Here is a 19,674-nt window from a genome sequence, read left to right as displayed (position 1 = left end):
CTTGTCTACTTTAAAATGGCTTACCTAACATTATTGCAGACCATAATCCAGAAAAAGGAAGAAGATATTTGCTGATGTGCTCCATGAGCCCCTTGCTGTAGTAAGGGTTTGCCTCACCATCCATCTCCAATGATGTGTTGGAAATGAGCTTCTTAAAATGTCTCCCAAAGAGGTTGTTTCCCTTGACTCCCTAGCCAACAGACAAAACAGAATAATTATGTGATTTGAACATTGTGTGCACTCATCTTTCATATCTATAATCTAAAAACCCAACATTATGTTGTATAAAACATTTAAAATTACTTGTGACTTGTGATTATTATGCTATTCCAAAGTATTTAAAAAGATATATAAGAGGCAAAAGTTTAGCCTTTAGTTTTAATAAAAATTGACTTCAGTTTACCTTCAGGTCCTCATCAGCTTTTGAGTTTCTGTCATTGCCATCAACATCAACATTGGCTTTCTGCATCAACAACTGAAGGTTGTGAAAATGTTTTTCGACATTCTCACCACTACACGGACTCCCAAAAACAACTGCAGCACTTTGAACCATGTCAGTGAGGTTTTTTAAGGAAGTTGCAGTAGTGAAGACTCCAAAAGTGTGCGTTGCAAGATGGTAGTTCTTTGGTGCACTGCAGTTAAAGAAAAAATTGTCTTTAAGTGTTTCCAAAACAGTAATAATGTTTTCCCAAATTGAAAAATGAAATGCCATGTCACATGTCACAATAAAAAACAAACAAGTGAATACCGTATTAAAAGGACTACACTTACCGGTACTACTTTTTACAGATCTCCTTGGCATTCTTCATAACATGACTAAGGCATCTGTGAAGAATTGGAACCTCGAAGTCTTCCTTGTTTCCTTTCCCCGAAGCGATGTTATAATAATGATTTATTGTGTCAGAGAGATTTTTTTTGCAAAAGCTAAACAGATAGCTTGCATTAGGACCATAGATCCATCACACATAAGCATTAAAGGTGAACGCATGGCTTTGCGCCCAAAGGCCCTTGCAACATCAGTCAGAAATGCTTCCAAAAAATATGTAACTGAGGCAGTGGTATGGTCACATGTTAAATATGTAGCCACTGGTAGGGGAGAGGATGTTTTCCGTGGATTTCTTACTACAAGTTCGTAAACATAGAAAGGAGGCGAACCCTTTCTTTTTTTCATGATACTTCCTGTAGCATCCAAATAAAGTATGTCCTCCCGACAGCGGCTCTGGAAAATCTCAATGCTCCTGGAAGACCATAAAAAAACACCTTTTGGATGTAACATCACTTTCTGCAATACATCCTCTGGGTTGTTCTTCTTGTTTGCCACCATTAACTGGAGACTCATAATTTCATTATGATGAAGACGACTTTTCTTTCGGATTTCCAAGGCTATGTTTCTCAACACTTGAGGAGTTGGAACTTCATCTCTACAGCCCGATTGCACAACATCATCATCCATTTTGCTCATTGTTTCCAGATACATGGCTCTAGGTAATTGCTTTTCCAAATCATGGCCAATTTTATCTCTCTTATGAGCTCTTACAGGTCTTCTTCTTAGTTCATAGTGGTTGTGCACACACTCGAGACCTTGAAAATTGACTTTTGCCTTTAGATCGTCTTCATTATCTACAGTGACAGTGACAGTGACTGGACAATCCTCAAAACTGCAGTAACCCAGACACCAGAAGAAAGGGCCCTTTCTTACTGAGTCCAAAGCCTTGACTCTGTGCCTTTTGAAGGCAAAGGAACAATATGGAAACACTGTCCGTATTCCGTCTGAAATCAGATTTGTCCACTGTAGTCCCTTGTATCCTCTTTGGGATCTCTTATTTTTTATATTAGTCCATTCTTTCCTTTTCAGGAAAAAAAAATTTGTTGCAAGTGGGACCCTGATTCTTATGAATCCATCATCAGATGAGTTGCTGTTAGGCTAAAAAAGAGGAAAAATTTATTTTGTGAGAAAACATTTTGTCCATGTTACATAACTGCCGTAATATCAGTAAATATACCTGAAATACTTGTGTATTTTAAGTATATTAACAACCAGTGTTTCTAATGTCAGAATATATAGCAAAAATTCATGTTGAGAAGTGTCATGAAATATAAATTTCATTCTATGTTACAACATTTGATAAAATTCTTTATTTAATTGTATATTGTGTTTTTAAAAATATTTTTTATGTAATATATAGTGGTCATTTAAACAATGATCCTAGCGCCAATCATAACTTATGTGAAAGCATTTTTAATGACTGACCTGCTCAGGAGACAGCTGTCCATCCTCCTGCAAGGAGATGTCCGGTGACAGAGAAGCGGCAGCTGATAGTTCTTCTGGTTGCTATTACATGAGTTGAGAGGTGTAACTTTAGTGTAATTACATGGAAGTGTTAAGGAGAAATTATGATAGTACAGACAGACTGACCTGCGCAGGAGACAGCTGTCCATCTTCCTGCGAGGAGATGTCCGGTGACAGAGAAGCGGCAGCTGATAGTTCTTCCTGTTGAAAATGACATTACCCGTAACAATATTAATTTTAGGGATAATTTCAACAGTAACACATTGACTAAAATTTGGTATACCAACATATTTGATATCAAACACATAGAATTTTATTTATGGAACCTGCTCTGGTGGCTTTTGTCCATTATCTGAATCCCCTTTGACTGGTATAGACAAGTTCTGTAGAGAACAGGCATACATTTTTAATAAATTTGATTTTAACTAAATAATTTAATACAATATATTTTTTTTAAAAATAAGTGAAAAGAACTAACCTGACGAAATGCATCACAAATTCTGTAGCGGTTATTTTGATTATTCTGAATACCAAGTGTCAGGCAAACTTGACCCCAGGGGCCTTCTTTATGAAGTGCATGGTCCTCCAGTTGGATGCCATGTTTTTTCAGCTGTTCCACAGTTTCAATAATTTTATTGATTGTAATCGTTTTATTTTTGTTCTAAAACAGAAGATATAGCATTTTCAGTTTTATTTTTCATGGAAAATGTATATGAAAGAAAAGAAGAAAAAAATACATACCCCAAATAAGCAGAAGCGGTAGACTCTAAGTGTAAAAAAGAAATCATTACATTGTCATTTATATCATTGAAATCATAACATTTTATAAAGAATATGTATAATATTCTCAATGAATTGAGAACAATTTTAAATCGGTGCCACTAATTACAAAACTATCAACTTTGTTTCTATTCAAGTACTATCCCATACGGTAAAAAAATACATTTTTCCTGGCCAAAATATATTTCAAATATATGGTAAATATATTTTGTATTTGTGATGCTCCAAAAAAATATATTTTTGAAATTGAAAATATATTTCTTTCAAACCAAAATACATTTCAAAACATATTTTAGGGTGAAGAAAATACATTTCCAACCTTACAGTAGAATGTATATCAAAGTATCCTTTATTTAAAATATATTTAGTGCAATAATGATGATAATGATAACAATACTAAAAGTAACATGTTTTATGCACATCTGCAAAAAACAGTTGGATTCAAACAAAACAGAGTCAAAGGTCTATCACGAATTAGGTTGTTTATTCATTTGCTTACAGTATTTCACATTACACAATATCTCACTATAATGTAGCATTCATTGACTTTGAAATTATCTGTCAGTGATACAGTAAACAAGATACAACAACTGCTATGTACACTTTAGTTTTTGACAATATATACAATTTAGTACTTAAAGGAACACACTCCACTGTTTTGGAAATAGGCTCATTCTCCACCTCCCTCAGAGTTAAAAATGCAGCGTCTTCTTTCTAGATCCGTACGTTAATAGGGCTCTGGAGCGTGATCTTATGGGATGGGGCGTAGCCAGGATTTTTGGTCAAGGCGCCATATTAGCAGGCCAAACAAATGCTTGCTGTGCGGTCGGTTGTAATGTTAGATTGCACTACCGACAAAGGAATAAGCTTGAAAACAGGCTCTCTTTTCATTGTTTCCTCACCTGGAAACATCATGAGGGAGCTTATGTGTTGGATGTTACCAAAAGAAGGCGTCTAGCCTGGATAGCAGCTGTGAGACGAGCTGATATTCAGTTCTCTACCAGCCACAGATATCTGTTGGTGTGCTCCAGTATTTTCATTCAGGTAAGTTCTAAATAAGTTCATATTATTATTTATAGCCTGTTAATTTTATTTTCAATAGCACAAACTTAGAACAAACATGCAGAACTACCTTCTATTTATAGAGTTGCTAATTATTTGGCATTATTGCAACAAACCAGCCTATGAAATGAATGAAACAAATCCTGACTGGGTTCCAACACTACACATGGGGCACTACGAAATCCCTGCTTCAAACTACATGCTACATACCACCATGCCAATCAGATTACTTCTTCCATGTGAGGGTAAAAAGGTGACCTTCCTGGATAAGATGGCAAAGGTTTGCTGCGTTTTGGTGAACATGTGCCCCAGTGTGGTAGTAAAACCAGGGAAAAATGCTCTTGTTAAATACTTTTAAGTCTTGTGCTGTTTATGTAGTGATAAGTTTTCAAAAGAGACAGTAAATTACAGAATGCTAGTAGTGGGTGATATTATACAAATGCTGTCATGATTTTATGTGAACATTTTGTCATTTGTAAACTATACATAACATTTTTTCTACATTGTAACTGATGTGATGTTCGACAAAGTGCTTTTAATTAAAAATAGGCAAACATTTCTTTGTTTCTTTATTCAACTTTTGAACAGTGGTATTTAGTAAGTACATATTCAGTAAATGCAAAGTATTTACATGGCCCCCTAAATTAAAACATTATGGGTTATTCAGAACAGAACTATGCTTGGAAAAATATTGTCCCATCAGTTGATCCAACTCCTCCACAGTAGCAGGTGGAACCTTTCTTTTTTGAGGATGGCTTCTTTTACCTGTCACAACGAATGGTCTGTTTATGTTTTGATCAAGAACCTTTTTTTTGGGCAGCTGAAGAGGAGAAGTCTATCTTATGGCCAACCTCTGGCTGTATCTTGGTCATATTACCCAGCAAAACCCAGTATGCAGGTTCATCTGTAACAGTCCTTGTGCCACAGATCCTCACTGTTGCTTCTACATTAAACAGAAGAGCAGTGACATGGCTGCAAGTCTCCACGACTCTAGCCATACAGCTGCAGTGGGCGGCTTCAACCTTCCCTGTGATGCTCACAATGACCTGTGGCTGCAATGCTGCAATTCAGTCTTTAAGAGTGCAGGACCTAAAACACACACAGACAAAGTTCATTTAAAGACAAGAACTTTAATAAGCCAAGTCCGACACAAATGTGTTTTATTTACTTTCAAATCCATTTATCATAAATGTAACAAATAAAGTGTTTTTATGTATCCATCTATAGAACGCTGCATGTTATATTCTAAATCTGCATGTTTCTTTTTAGAAACCTATCAGCAAAAAATGAATCTAAAGTATGTAATGCAAGGATGTAATCACTTTCAAGAGGGAGAAAACATAAAGTTCGACTTTAAGTGACAACTATGGACACCTAATATGACAAGCAGATTCTGCAGGTCATTAATCAATGTATAAAACTAAAACAGAATGTATTTTTAGTGACACAGGACACAAACAAGGAAGCAAGATGTGTAATTAGGATTATTTATAATAAATATGAATTAATTAGGGCAATTTCTTTAACCATAAAGAATAACTAAATCCTTCAGGACAATGTCACATCAATGCACTGAACTCACTATGTTATCCCTCTAACAGAGCCTCTACATGTTCTCACTGTAATTTCCCCCTCACGAATGAATTTTTGCTAGCACTAATTTGAATGCTGGGGGGAATCAAACGCATTTTACTCGCAGTACTCAAGCTGACTTACCTTTGCTTGAATGACGGCGTACTCACAACGTGGAGGCTTAAAAATAGCCAAATCTTGTACCCAGTCCTTGGTGAATTGGATGTGCGCCTCCAGAGATTTATAATTGCGAAATTGGTGCGCCGTGTATGCTCTGACTCCACAGACAAGGTATGAGAGTAGATCATGCTAAGTCAATAGCGGTTTGGTCTTCAGGGTTTCTACTCCACGGCTATATTTCATACGGGTCCACATTTTAACAATCAAGTACCGTCTCTTTGCATCTGGACAGAATCTGTCTCTATACCGTCATTTTCTTTTGAGCTACGTTTCAGAATGGTTCGTAGCAATCTTGTTTTGATTCGTGACCTGCCAAGATGGTGCTGCGCTCCCACAATGCATTGCGACATTACGTCAACTCCAAAGCCCTTTGCGTGCAGGAGTGTATGCGCATGCGCATTGCCACGGTGGTTTAAAAAATAAAGATATAATGAAAAGTAATTAATAAAAATTAAATATTTAAACATTCCCACAAATGTGCAATGAACGTGTAAAAACTCTCTTTAGTAGTTGTTGCTGTTTCTTTCTTTCTTTCTTTCTTCTTTTTTTTTTTTGAAAAATAACGACGTCTCTGAGGCGCGAAATCTGACAGCGAGAGGAACGGCCGGATACAGGAGACGGGAAGAAACAAGCCGATTATGTTCGCGTTAATTAAGTGGTTGGAAGATGTAAAATTCTCAATTCTGCCAACTGAACATATACGAGATTTTAATGAGGATGAATAATTAGCCGGCATGGAGGAAACGGACCTTTATTTCGTGGAGTGGCGACAAGAAGCCAAGGCGGGTGGCCAGTCTAAGAAGCCTCCATCATCAAGCTAGCAGGTGCCTTTTCCCATATAATATTACTTTATTCTCGTGTATTTGGAACGGAAGCGTAGAGCTGCCACCCAGGCAAAAGAGAAATATAAGTATATCACGTTATAACGTGAAAAGTTTATCGTTCTAACAATATACTATCATGTTTGAACAACATGTTTGAACAACATTGTACGAAAAATGTACATAATTATCACGTCCGTACAATATTGTGCGAACGTGACAATTATGTATATTATAATAACGTGATATTATATTATACAAACATGAAAAGCATAATGTTAGAACAATAAACATTTCACGTCATAACGTGATACAGCTCTATTTTTCTTTTGCCTGGGTGGCAGCTCCACGCTTCCATAATTTGGTAATCAAAATATGTAACTTAATTAATTATATTGTGACGTACTTTTGCCTTTTCTTATTATTCTGCCTTCTCAATAACTATCAAAGCCTATTCACATTTAATTTGGCTTTCACAGAAATCCTACCTCTCCTTCTGGCTACAGAGTACTTACCAAGGTTAGAAACAAAGAACAGTTATGCTTTATTAATGTTCGCTAATTACAATGTTCCACATTTCCTTGCTTTTTAAGTCATTTTTAGGCTTTTTAGAGTTTTTGTTTTTTATTTTTTTAGCAGTAATGTTTCTGCCTATTTATTTCAGCCCATGAAATCGAATGCAGATCTTCCTAATGTGAGATTTACATAAATGTAAGTAATTTTGTTTGTCATTGTCATTAATGTTGTTGCTGTTGTTGTTTTTGTGCAGTTTGCAATCATATAAACCTAGCAAGCATCAGTCAGCACAGTGACTAACCTAAACAGATTCTTGCTTTATTCACATATATTATATGTAATTATATATACCTGCACATTGTACCTAGGGTTGCAGCCACTTGGCCCCACCCCATTGTTGTGACAGCCCTGATTGTACTTATACACTGCATCTGAACAGGGAACAGTCTGCCACATTAATGTATTTTTAAGTGACTTGTTTGTAATACATGAATTTGTTTTTTACAGATGTCAAAGTCTCAACCTCATGCTGCCCTCCCCCATCCTCCTAAAGTAAGTATTTGTTGTTGTAGTTTTTTATGCGGTGTCTGTGTCACATGCTAATCATAATTATTGAAATAACTGTTTTCTAACAGATTTTCCAAAACACTAGTTATGTTTGTTGTCATTCAGACCAATACTACTGCTTAGACATTGTTTAGTGGTCATGCATGTTTGACAAGCTCGTTATGATACCAAAACAGTAGGCCTATCACAATAATCGATATATCGACTTAACACACAATACATGTACATGACCTCAATAATTGTTGATGATGTAATTTATCCGCCATTATATTTACAAAAATAAAATATAATGATAACATAACAATAACATTAAATAACATTGTTTTCTATTTGTTAGAAAATTTACTATTTATTCAAGTTTTTAAGGTATCTAATATTTTGATTCCTAATTTCAATGATCTAAATACTTTAAGAATTAGATGTTGGTTTGTCAATTGAAAGTGTGTAGATCTTGCATTATTATGGTGTTATATTATGATTATACATTCAAAGACATAAAATGGTCTTAAAATGACAATGACATAACTTGTCGCAATTGTTTATGGGGCAATATACCGACCAACAAAAAGTCGCTATCGTAACAGGCCTTCAAAACAGACGGTTTTATGATTGATAAATTCAAAAAATAAATACATTTAATTTCTCTGAGATTCTCTAATATTCAGTTACAGTTCACAACACAGTTACCCGTACATGCAGTATTATACTGTAAATATAAATCTCTGCATTTAGCATCCCACTAGAAGCGTCACAGTTACTGCCTCTTTTTTTTTTTTTTTTTTTACAAATACCTGTACTATCACTAACACATTTACTGTTTTACTTTTAGCCTGTGGATACAAATGCAGATTTCCTTAATGTAAGTTGTGCATTTTAATTACATCATGTTATTTTTATTATTATTTATTTATTTATTTATTTTATTTTACATTCAAATATTTCAAGCTTCTTGGTTAAAGAAGCTTGATTGCTAGTAGGTAAAGAATAGTTCACCTATAATTCATATTCCCAATTAATTTCTCACCTCTGATTGAATGCCTTTGTTTGTTTTCCTTTTGACTATAACAAAACATTTTTGCTGGATATATATGGTGAATTTATATGCATAGATACAGTCGTAGTGCTTGACACATGCAAACAGCAGTAGATGTACTAAAAAGGAAATAATTACAATCATGATGTTGATTGCTGATGTCAGTATATATATTTTAGAGGAATGTTTTGTTTTTCACCCAAAATGAACTATATTGCTTCAGAAGAGATTTATTACCCTATATAAACAGTATCTATATATTGTTCTGTTTTTTGTTTGTTTTTGTTATTTTCAGGTTCAATGGTGCGTGTTCTTCTAATGGCCGCCTTCCCACTGGAGGTTTTGATCCACAGCAATTTAAAAGGTAATCAGCTTTGAAAGTCAGTTCAAATGGTTAGCTAATAGTACTTTAAAAAGCCTACTTCTCTGTCACCAGTTTCTTTACCAAAAAGCATAATATTGTAGTTCAAATGTTTAGATGAACAAAGATCAGATTTTTGGAAATTTAACTAGCCAGACACTCAAATGTTAATGCTTTTTATAGGAGGACACAGCAAAACAGACATCGGCGCAGAGCGAAGAACTGCCCTTGATAAAGAAACCATGACAGCCATATATAGTAAGTGAAGACTGTGTATCTAAAATTGCATACTGCACAAGTAACTCACTTTGCAACAATAAAAATTGCACAGATAGGTGATGAAGCATTGAAGTGGTTGGACTCAGACAAAGAAGGTCAACAGATTGAATGATGGAGAGTAAGGATAGATGACCAAAAGGGGTGTTAGTATTACTGTAATGTGAACTGGATAGACTTTCCATCGAGGGGGAAAAAAAAGGTAAAATTATGTGGAAAATATATCTGTATCTCTATAAACGGAAATATCTGTTTGCTAAATGAAGCTAGCTAATTTAAATCATGTTTTTATTTTAACTCTGATAAAAGTACTAGAACTGTGACTTTTGTTTGTTACAGTGGCGGTAAGGAAGAGGTTCCCCAATGTATCCAGAGGGGCTTTGGGGATTGCAGTCAATTCAAAGCTGGGGGAACTCAGACTGTTGGAAAAGAAAAAAAAAGTTACATTTTAAATATGTTTTATGTTCGTACACACCCACATATATATATCTATATATATATATATATGTGTGTGTGTATTCCTCTGCTTGTTATTGATCAGTAAACATCTTTGAGTGATCACATTTTTATTGTGTTAATAGCAGTTCACATCAAATTCACAGTATCGTTACTTATAAGTGTTTGTTGCAGTTGCATTTTGTATAGTAAAATGTATGTATATATATATATGTGTGTGTGTGTGTGTGTGTGTGTGTGTGTGTGTGTGTGTGTGTGTGTGTGTATATATATATATATATATATATATATATATATAATTTTTATTTTTTAAAAATTTTACAATTTTTAAGAATGTTATGAAAATAAAGTTGTATAATGTATGTTCCTAGCTTGATTTATATGCTGTGTTTGTTTTAGATATCAAATAAAGATTTTCAGTTGTTACATGTGAATGTGTTTTCTTCGACTGAAATATATGAAGGGTAAAATATATTTTTGAAAGATTTTTAATTAATTTTCAATTATATTTTGAAATATATTTCAAAATATACAAAAATTGGCCAAAAAATATATGCGCTAAAATACATTTCAAAATATATTTATATATTTTGAAATGTATTTCAAAAAATATATTTTGAAATACATTTCAAAATATACAAAAATTGGCCAAAAAATATATGCGCTAAAATACATTTCAAAATATATTTATATATTTTGAAATGTATTTCAAAAAATATATTTTGAAATACATTTCAAAATATACAAAAATTGGCCAAAAAATATATGCGCTAAAATACATTTCAAAATATATAAATATATTTTGAAATGTATTTTAGCGCATATATTTTTTGGCCAATTTTTGTATATTTTGAAATATATTTCAAAATATATTTCAAAATATATTTTTTTACCGTATGGGATTTGAACATGTTTTTGTGAAATGCAATGCCCCTGAAGAAAATGTGCAGCACTTGATGTTAAAAAGCCATTGCCTGTTAGCAACAGATGTGCCTGTTATAGAACACGTGTTAATTAATTTCTGCCGTATGCTACAACTTTGCCTGAGTCCTGTGCGCAAATCTTTTTTTGTTTTTGCTCATAGCGAAGCCTGTTATCGAAAAAATATGGTGAAATAAATGTAATTTTAAGTGTTACACATAAGAAAAAAGACATTTTTACAATCAGAAATAAACTAGCTAATATCTTAGGCTAGGCTACAAGTAGGGATGGGTATCGTTTAGGTTTTATCCGATACCGGTGCCAAATCGGTACTTTTGAAACGGTGCCGGTGCTCAAACCGGTGCTTAAAGAATGGAGAACATAAAATTGGTCCAAAAACCACTCATGTTCAGCTGGTTTTTTGTAAAAAGATAACAATGTTAGCCTTTTCTACAGCTATGGGGCATATATGGTATCACTCTTGGCTGGAAGCAGTGCTTAAACAATGGAAAAAACACAAACTTTGTCCAAAAACCTCTCATGTTTAGCTGTTTTCCACTTTTTCTTTGGTCATTTTAGCCTTTTTGGCCAGGGTGAAGGGAGTATCTGCCATCAAACAAGAAGACAGCCGCATGTAGCTATGATGATGTTTGCTAGTTCACCTTACGTGCATTAATGTAATAACGTGGTTAGCCTACTCAAAGTAAATTACACACGAACAACATTAAGCTACTCACGCAGAGAAGAACGGCTGCTGCTGCATCATCATCCTCATCATTTCTGCTACACTGGCAGGGCTAGGGGCCAGGACTCTACTCTTCAGGTTTTTGGGGATGTTGCTAAATCCGGGTCCGATAACAGGCACCACACCCGCAGTAGATGCGCTCGGTGTGAGGTCTCGCAGCAAGCTATCAAATACGGCGCATTTCTCGGCTTTTAAAAAAAACGCTATGCGTCGCCAGCTGTTTCATCAGATTCGAGGTGTTACCTCCTTTGACAGTATCATAGTATCAGCTTAAAGCACTTGTTGCAGGCTGCTGAGTTTGCATATTTTGCTGTGAAGTACAGCCAGACTTTGACAGCTTCGTCTTGGGCATTTTTAATCTGTAGCTCTGCTCTAAAAGAACGTACGTACCTGGACCCGCCTACTATCCTCAGAAACATAAAATGATTGGCTAGAAGTGTATCACAGCTCAGGAAAAAAAAGCACCGAAATAAAGCACTGAAATGTGCGCTGCTTTTCGATCTGGTTACTACCGTTTATGACACCGGTACCCATCCCTAGCTACAAGACTTGATTACTCAATTACATGTAATTGGAGATGAACTACTTTGTTAGCAAATTTTAAAAGTTAATATTTAAAGTTTATACTTAAAAAACGAACTCACCCCTTCTCCTTCTTCGGCATTTTTTCTGCACAAGACTTTTATGTTCAAAATGACATGTTTTCACCTCTAGCTTTTGGAATGTCGACAGAGTCAGACACTCAAAGCTCGCATGTCCAGTAGTGGGCGGTATGGGCTCTCCAACAGATTTTGTTTTTTTCAAGTGGACCATTATGGCTTTGCAATATTGCTCCACTTGATTAAAATTTTAAAATATCTCTATTTATTCAATCATTTTATTGTAAAATTTAAATTTGCAGTTATTATCAAAGGAATACACATAAGTGGTTGATAGGAAATATTAAGACTTAGACAAGAGACGTTCAAAAGATGGGGAAAAACAGAGGGGATGTGGGACGGTGACACAAGACAGTAAATTCCATTGGATTACCTACTGGAAGAAAAAAACAGAAAAGAAAACAAGCAAAAATATAACACAATACACAACAGCAAGTATCACATCCACAACCTAGATAAGTATAAGTAACAGTAGATAATAAATATTGGTGTCAGCACGGCCCCTGCCAAGAAACATTACCATCTACATGTATTTAAAATTGAGACGTGGGCACCGGCAACTTAGGAGAGGTTGAATACACAGACCATCCCTTGGACGCCATTCAGCATGCCCAGCACAAGTGATGTTGATGTATAGATTGTGGAATAAAATTGAGGTACAGGTGGTCGGAAGGGGACACAGCAGGAATGTCTCACACCCACCTCAGTGAAACAACTGTACGCCAAAGCCCTTCATGTGTGGCGGTGTGATGGAGTGGGGATGAGGAGGGGAGGGAAGTGAAGGCAAAGTACTCTCTCGTGGGGCCAGGTCCCCCGCTGACCCAAGTAGGCACCCCTGGAAGCCACAAAGGCCCATCCGGACGGGGGCCTACATTAGCACCACCACCAAGCCCCACGGAGCCTTGGGTGGTGGGCGCACATCGTAACCCACCACAGAGGAAAATACATCCACCCAAACATTCAATAATCTCTCTGACTGCATAAGACGAAAGACACCACAGCTGAGTTTATTGTCCACCTCTGTACTAATTTTAAAGTTAACTATTGTCTTTTTTTTGTGGGTTTTAAATGTGGTGAATACTTGACAAACAAAGTAAAAAGAAAAAACCAAAAAGACAATTATAAATTAAAGGGCCTTGGAGATGTCATTCAAACTAACACCATTGCACATCAAAACATAAATGTGAGTAACAGAAAGAATAAAAAAACATTTCAGAATAATTCTAAGGTGGAATTACCCTGTGGAAACAGGAACTTTCCATTTTAGAGCATTTTGAAATCACTAAAAGTTAGGTCAATTATGGACAATTTGAAAGGGCTTTTATTTTTGAAAGCAAAATCAGAATTACTTGATATTGATATGGTATCACTGTGGGGTTGTATACTGTTGATCTAAAGTGGAATTACCCTGTGGAAACAAGAATTTTTCATTTTAGAGCATTTTGAATCGTTAGAAGATTAAGTCAAATATCGGCAATTTCAAAGGGCCATTACTATGAAAAGCAAAATCAGACTGACTTGATATTGATATGGTATCACTGTGAAAAAGACTGCGGTTGGAAAGTGTTGATACAAAGTTCAAATAGTATTTGGAAATACGACTTTTGCTTTTCAGAGCATTATGAAGTCATTGAAAGAGTAGTTCAAAAATGAAGATTCACAGGGCTTTTACTTTGAAATCCAAACTAAGATGGCCTTGATAGTGACAGGGCACAATTAGGGTACAAGGCTGTGTCATATAGATCGTTCATTAGAGTTTGTAAAATAAAATAAAAAAGCCTAAATTATATGTTATTATGTTCTTAACATATCTGTTAATTGTTAATTAGATGCATTTTTTTTCTTTTTCTGCCCATTCTGTTGGTTTTTGTTTTTTTGCCCTTCTCCCCCGTCCCTCTTCTCAGCTGTTTCTCTTTCCCTCTTTCTTTCTCCCCTTCTTTCCCCCAGTCAAGTCTGTCCCGTATTCAGCAAGTGAAAATAAAATAAACAATAAAAGGTGAATCAAATGGACCATTACGGCAAGGCTGGGATGGTCAATTTGGTAAAGTAAATCCATTGGGCATCTTTCTTTGCCTTTAGACAACAATTCTGATGGCAAAAGAGCCAAACGGGACAGGCAAAAAAGAAAAAAAAAAAAAGTCCAGTCACACCTCCAACACTTAACACCCACAACTACTACTTGGCTCTATATTAGGAGCCACTGACTCACCTGCCAAACACCACCTTTTACAGCACCTACTGTTTATAATGCTGCTCCTCTCTGTCCTTTCCACAACACCTACCTGCATGGTTTTGCTGAGAATACCAAGCCACAAGGTGACATTCACATGATTTAATTAGGAAAGAAACTAGCATACATTCAAGCGGATCCCAAGAGTGAGTTACTTAAAAGACAGTAAATGCACAACTTCCTCAAAGCACTTCAAATATGTGTGAAATTGAAGCCAAAAAATTCCCAGCTAACTTTCCAGGAAGTCCTCCATGCCCGTGCTTTGAATTGGTTTCTTTTTAGATAGATTGCAAAGTTTGACATGTTGACGTATGTAAAGTGCAGTAAAAATAGAAAGAAAAGAAAGTAGAAAAAAGAAAAAAAACAAAAAAAAACATATCTGTTAATTCACTCGAAGTTGGCTTTTATTTTGAAATCCGGTTTCCACATCCATTCCCGTAATACTTTGAATACACAGGGAACGTAAAACAAACTGGAGGCTGGCTTGACTGCAAGTCTCGAATTGGAGGCTGGCTTGACACCAGTGCTGCACTGACTGTGGGACTTTAATGTTGTTACGTTTCGGTGTTGTCAGTGTTTTGTTTTTGCGTGACTGTCATGTGTTTCCTGTTTTCCTATTTTGAAGGTCTGTTATCTTAGTGTGTTCAGTTTACGTTTCCTTGTCTCGTCAGGTCTAATTTGCCCCAGCTGTGTTTCCCTCCTGTGGTCCATTCCCTGATTGCTCCTTCTATGTATTTAAGCCTTGTGTTTCTGTATGTCATGGTCGCGATCTTCCCCCCGTTGTAAATAGTTTGACGTCTTGTGTTTGGTGATGTAAATAAATGTGGTATTTTGCTTTAAATCTCGTTTTGGGATTAATTTTGTGGAGGGTCCGTATTAGTTCTTTCTCGTGTGTTTTTTCTTTATTTTTACTTTTTTTCGTGTTGCACTCCGGTTGCCTAGGCCGGGGTGTAACAATGTGTTAAAAGCAGGTTGAAGACGGCTCAGAAACATTTGAAGATTAAAATTTAGCATTATGGCTGCTGGTGGTTTGTAAAGCCTCTACTCAGCAGTATTTTTGTTACTAATTTATGTTTGTTGTTGTTTAACACAGATTTCAGAAGAGCAAAGATGCTTAATAGTTTAACTAGATTTCAATTGTCAGTGTGGGACTGCTGAGTCACCTGAAGAACTCATTTCATTCATTCTCCACATGATGTTCATATACAGAAATGTTTCACAGGAACTGATTTCTCCCAAAGGGTGAACTAGTGTGATTCCATAGATTACCTCTGTATGAATGTACTTCTTAAATGAAGGCAAGTGTTTGTCCTTTTCTGTTCCTCAGGTACAGTACGTGATATCAAGGGCAGGCGGTCAACACTGGGGGAAGACAAGAAGCAGACGTACTTCCAAGAAGGAGCTGCAGTGAGGTCAGAGGTCAGAATCTGAAACAGCTCAGGTTTATATTTTAGAGGTTATAAAAAATCAAAATGTATTTATAAAGAAACCTTTAAATAATAGTCATAATTATGCTTATTATAAGAAATATCAAACATTTAAGTGGATTTTCTGTTACACATATTGTGTTAGCCCTGCAATAAACTGGCAGCCTGTCTTTGTCCTGTATCAGCTGGGATAGGCTTCGTCCTCCCGCAACCCTGAATTGGATACATTGTATTCCAATTATGTAATCTGATCATTTACAAACTGAAGGTATCTAATCAAAATGTAAGTAATAATTATAAAATGGGAAAGCAGAAATAAGTGTGACATGAATGTAAATGTGTGAGCTGACAGAGAGGACAGCTACATGTAGTCTGAAAAACCTCCTGTTAAAGGAGGAACCAGTTAGAAGCTGTTTTCAAAGTAGCTGAGCAGATTTCATCTCAAGTAAGCGATTAAGTGTTTGTTCGTTTGTTCTGCCACTTAAAGAGCATTTAAGGACGTCGTTTGAGTGTCCAGTTGAATTAATTCTACTGGCTCTCATGGTCATTTGTTATTATAGACATATTTTTCATGTTCATCCAGCTATTTAGTAAATTCTATCTATTTAGTAATATCCATCAGCTATAAAATGTAATATAAATATAAAAATATCTAAATATCTCCTGTCCTTTATGTTTTAATGATGTAAGTCTGTTATCGTGTTACATTAGCATTCCTCACATATCAATGAGATGCTGTACAGTACAATCCTACTGACACAGCAGAGGGATAACGACGGCTATTCAACATCGTTACACGACACATTTGAGCTGCATGACACAGACAAAGTGACTAAATCATCTTTTTTGTGGTTTATTGTCTTCAAACCAGCAGACAAAGCTGATGGCAGAAGATGTCGGAGAAGAACTTCAGGCCGTGGACTGAAAAGGTATTTTTTTCTTGTTATCAAAAGACATTTGGAGTGGCAGCTTCTACAACTGGTTGTGCTGAAGTAAAGCTTACAGTCTAAGAAATCTCAGTGTTGATATTCAGCACAAAGAGAAAAGAGCCACCAAAAAGCTGTCAGCCACAGATGTGCTAGAAGAGTTAGAAACTCTACTTATGGAGAAACTTTCTAAGTCTAACAGGGGACAGGTACTCCTGCCCAAATAACATGATATAACCCCACATACAGCCCAGCCATAAAGTGAACCAAGTCATTTAGTTAAAGACAGCATGGGACCAAATGCATGTAACCAGCCTGCACCAACCTGGCATTTCTTCCTCCTGAATTAAATGAATGAATGGATGAAAGTTAAATGACTACAAACCTAAAGCCACTAGTTCCCACACTGGAGCTCCCTGACACTGTGTGTTAACCGTATTTAGCTTGTATCAACAGTTGTAACAGGCTAAGCCACCTGAGACACTGCATTGAATGATTGTTCCTGTCTTAATGGTTTCAGCTCAGATGTTCTGCTTTTTCCTTTCAGTAGATCAAAGCAGCTCGTGCTCCTTCTGCTTCCAATTTAGAAGAAGAAGAAGAAGAAGGCGAAGGCTTCAGCGAAGTGGCGTTCATGGTCTCAGTGAACAGTCACGGTCACACACTGCATGTGGTTTTAAAAGCAACATGTCTGTTCACCACAACAATGGAGATGTGTAATATTAGTGCAGCTACGGTTTGTTCTTGAACATCAGTTCTGTTTTCTACTTTGATCACTTAGACCAAAAAAGTGTTGTTTTCAGATTCTTTCTTTTACATCTATAAACCACCTGTTCATTTTTTTTATTACAATTAGTTTCACATGAATGTTAGTGTTTCCTTTATGATCTTTTAATGCTTACACTACACTGTACACGTCTACATTAGAGACATTTCTGTTTCCTGTTTCTGTTGACTCAGAGTTGTGAAATGTTCTTTTATTTGATGCACAATATGAAGTTCATAATTTTCTTACAAATAAAACTCTAATGACAAACATGAACAGCTGTGCTTATTTCTGAGACATGAGTTTTTGAATGTGTTCATATTTAGACAGTGTGCATCTGTCTGCTGAAACTGTGATGGTGAACCTGAGGTGATGGTCAACAGAAGGCAAATATACATCAATATAAAACAATATTGAAGTAATGTCTTTACCCTCTGCAGCGTGTGGACGCTGTGCACGCAATCACCTTATTCACTGTAGTAAACATGCACCGCTAGCTCACGTGACTGACTGTCTCCATGGTTACATCATATATTATTAGCTATGTAAACAGCTTCCAAAGATACCGCCATAGCTCTCTGCAGCTGTAACACTTTCACACTTTGCAAATCATTTCATGTTTTTGATCGTTATGAAGACAGAATATGTTTTTAAGGTCATGCTAGGCGGTTGCTATGGTGGTTGCTGTGGACTTGGGTGGACCGCGTCCGATTCCTGTTATTAGCTGTCCGCCGTAGGAAGGCTGCGTTCCATTTACAAGTAGTGACAGTCTGCCGCAACTCGAACTCAAGCCCCGCTTTGTTCTTTAATTATAGGCCTTTTATAGCCGTTCATGACACGCACACACACACATAAAGCACTTTGCCTCACCATGAGAATGCAACTTCACCTAACCTAACCTTAAAGTATCTGATATAGGATAGAAAAATGAAGCAACCAGAGATTTAATGATGAAGACTCTGGGTTCTGTAGTTCACGTTTTACAGTCCTGAATGACTCTTTGCATATGATTTATTGAAGAGGAGTTTAGAATGCACTTTACATTTAGACTGTTGCTGTTTCATTTTTTACATTGTTGCCGTGTTATGTCATGAATAAGGTTCACCTGCTGGGGGTTTGATGGATCAGCTGGACAATACAGTCAAAGACAGACTTCATTCATCATATGCAAGAATCCTAGTTGGATTTTTGTTGTCACCCATGTTTTTGAACCAAATATTGAAAACAATTCTGGCAGACTGGATACCTGGTCAGGTGTACATTACCTTGTACTCAAGCATCCCAGGACAGAGCCCTGCCCCACCATGAGCCTGGGTGGATACGTGGTTATAATATAAAAGGACCGATACTGAATATGAATATTTCATGAAAATTGAATTATAATACAAATTAGTAATAAGGGTTTCTCTGCGCCCTTATCTACCCCATACTCAAAGAGCTGCCGGCAGAGAGGGTGACAGGAGAGGATGGCACTGAAGAGAAGATGCTCGGTTTCTGGAGTCTCCTGGTCCTGTCAGTAGGATGCATCTGCTGTCTTCTCGTGGATGCTCACCTACCTTGACTCCTTCCAGCCTGGTATGGATTTCCCAACACAGTGGCCCACGTCAGAGACGTTTAATATTGATTACATATGTCTGAATTGCTAACCCTAACCCTAGCTCAACAGACCACAATGCCCTGGACTGTCAGTATTATTACATGCTGTGAACATAAGTACCTTTGATCACAGTTTATGTTGTAAAAGAGAAGGAATATTGAAAAAAAAGATCAACATTGTGATATTATTTCTTCCAAACTGACCAGAAACATGCTTTTCAGACTCTCACAGCAAAGGATCAGACTCACTGTGCATGACGGCTCAGGCCAATGATGTCTGTTAGATTGTCAGTTGTTTAGTGCTTCTGTACAGTTAGGGTCACCGTCTCTATTTCAGAATAATTAATATGCGGAAAACACTAAAAGTTGATTGTCTTCCAATATTCTAGCATAATTAAAAAACTTTGACTTTAAGTACATATTATTAGTCCTAATGCCAGCATGATTCTTCATAACTCCTGCTTTGAAATACTGAACTTTAAAATTTACCTGA

General features: G+C 36.3%; 1 protein-coding gene and 2 long non-coding RNA genes across 3 annotated transcripts in view; all 3 read left to right on the top strand.

The window, feature by feature from the left end:
* Window positions 1-19,674, top strand: part of LOC112432436 (protein NLRC3) — a 3,307,575-nt gene that overhangs the window by 3,234,862 nt on the left and 53,039 nt on the right. The gene's annotated exons all lie outside the window — the stretch shown is intronic.
* LOC112431663 (uncharacterized) lies at window positions 6,434-10,295 on the top strand. The gene is made up of 8 exons (XR_013096198.1): window positions 6,434-6,708; window positions 7,185-7,224; window positions 7,370-7,416; window positions 7,729-7,773; window positions 8,618-8,647; window positions 9,117-9,185; window positions 9,366-9,440; window positions 9,798-10,295. It is a non-coding gene; the product is annotated as an uncharacterized LOC112431663 (long non-coding RNA).
* Window positions 16,279-17,861, top strand: LOC143415746 (uncharacterized). The gene is made up of 3 exons (XR_013096173.1): window positions 16,279-16,341; window positions 16,768-16,825; window positions 17,370-17,861. It is a non-coding gene; the product is annotated as an uncharacterized LOC143415746 (long non-coding RNA).

This window comes from Maylandia zebra, unplaced genomic scaffold (assembly GCF_041146795.1).
Source record: "Maylandia zebra isolate NMK-2024a unplaced genomic scaffold, Mzebra_GT3a scaffold03, whole genome shotgun sequence".
In the NCBI taxonomy this organism is placed as follows: domain Eukaryota; kingdom Metazoa; phylum Chordata; class Actinopteri; order Cichliformes; family Cichlidae; genus Maylandia; species Maylandia zebra.
The sequence above is the reverse complement of the archived record's forward strand: the minus strand, read 5'-3'. Positions and strand labels throughout refer to the sequence as shown.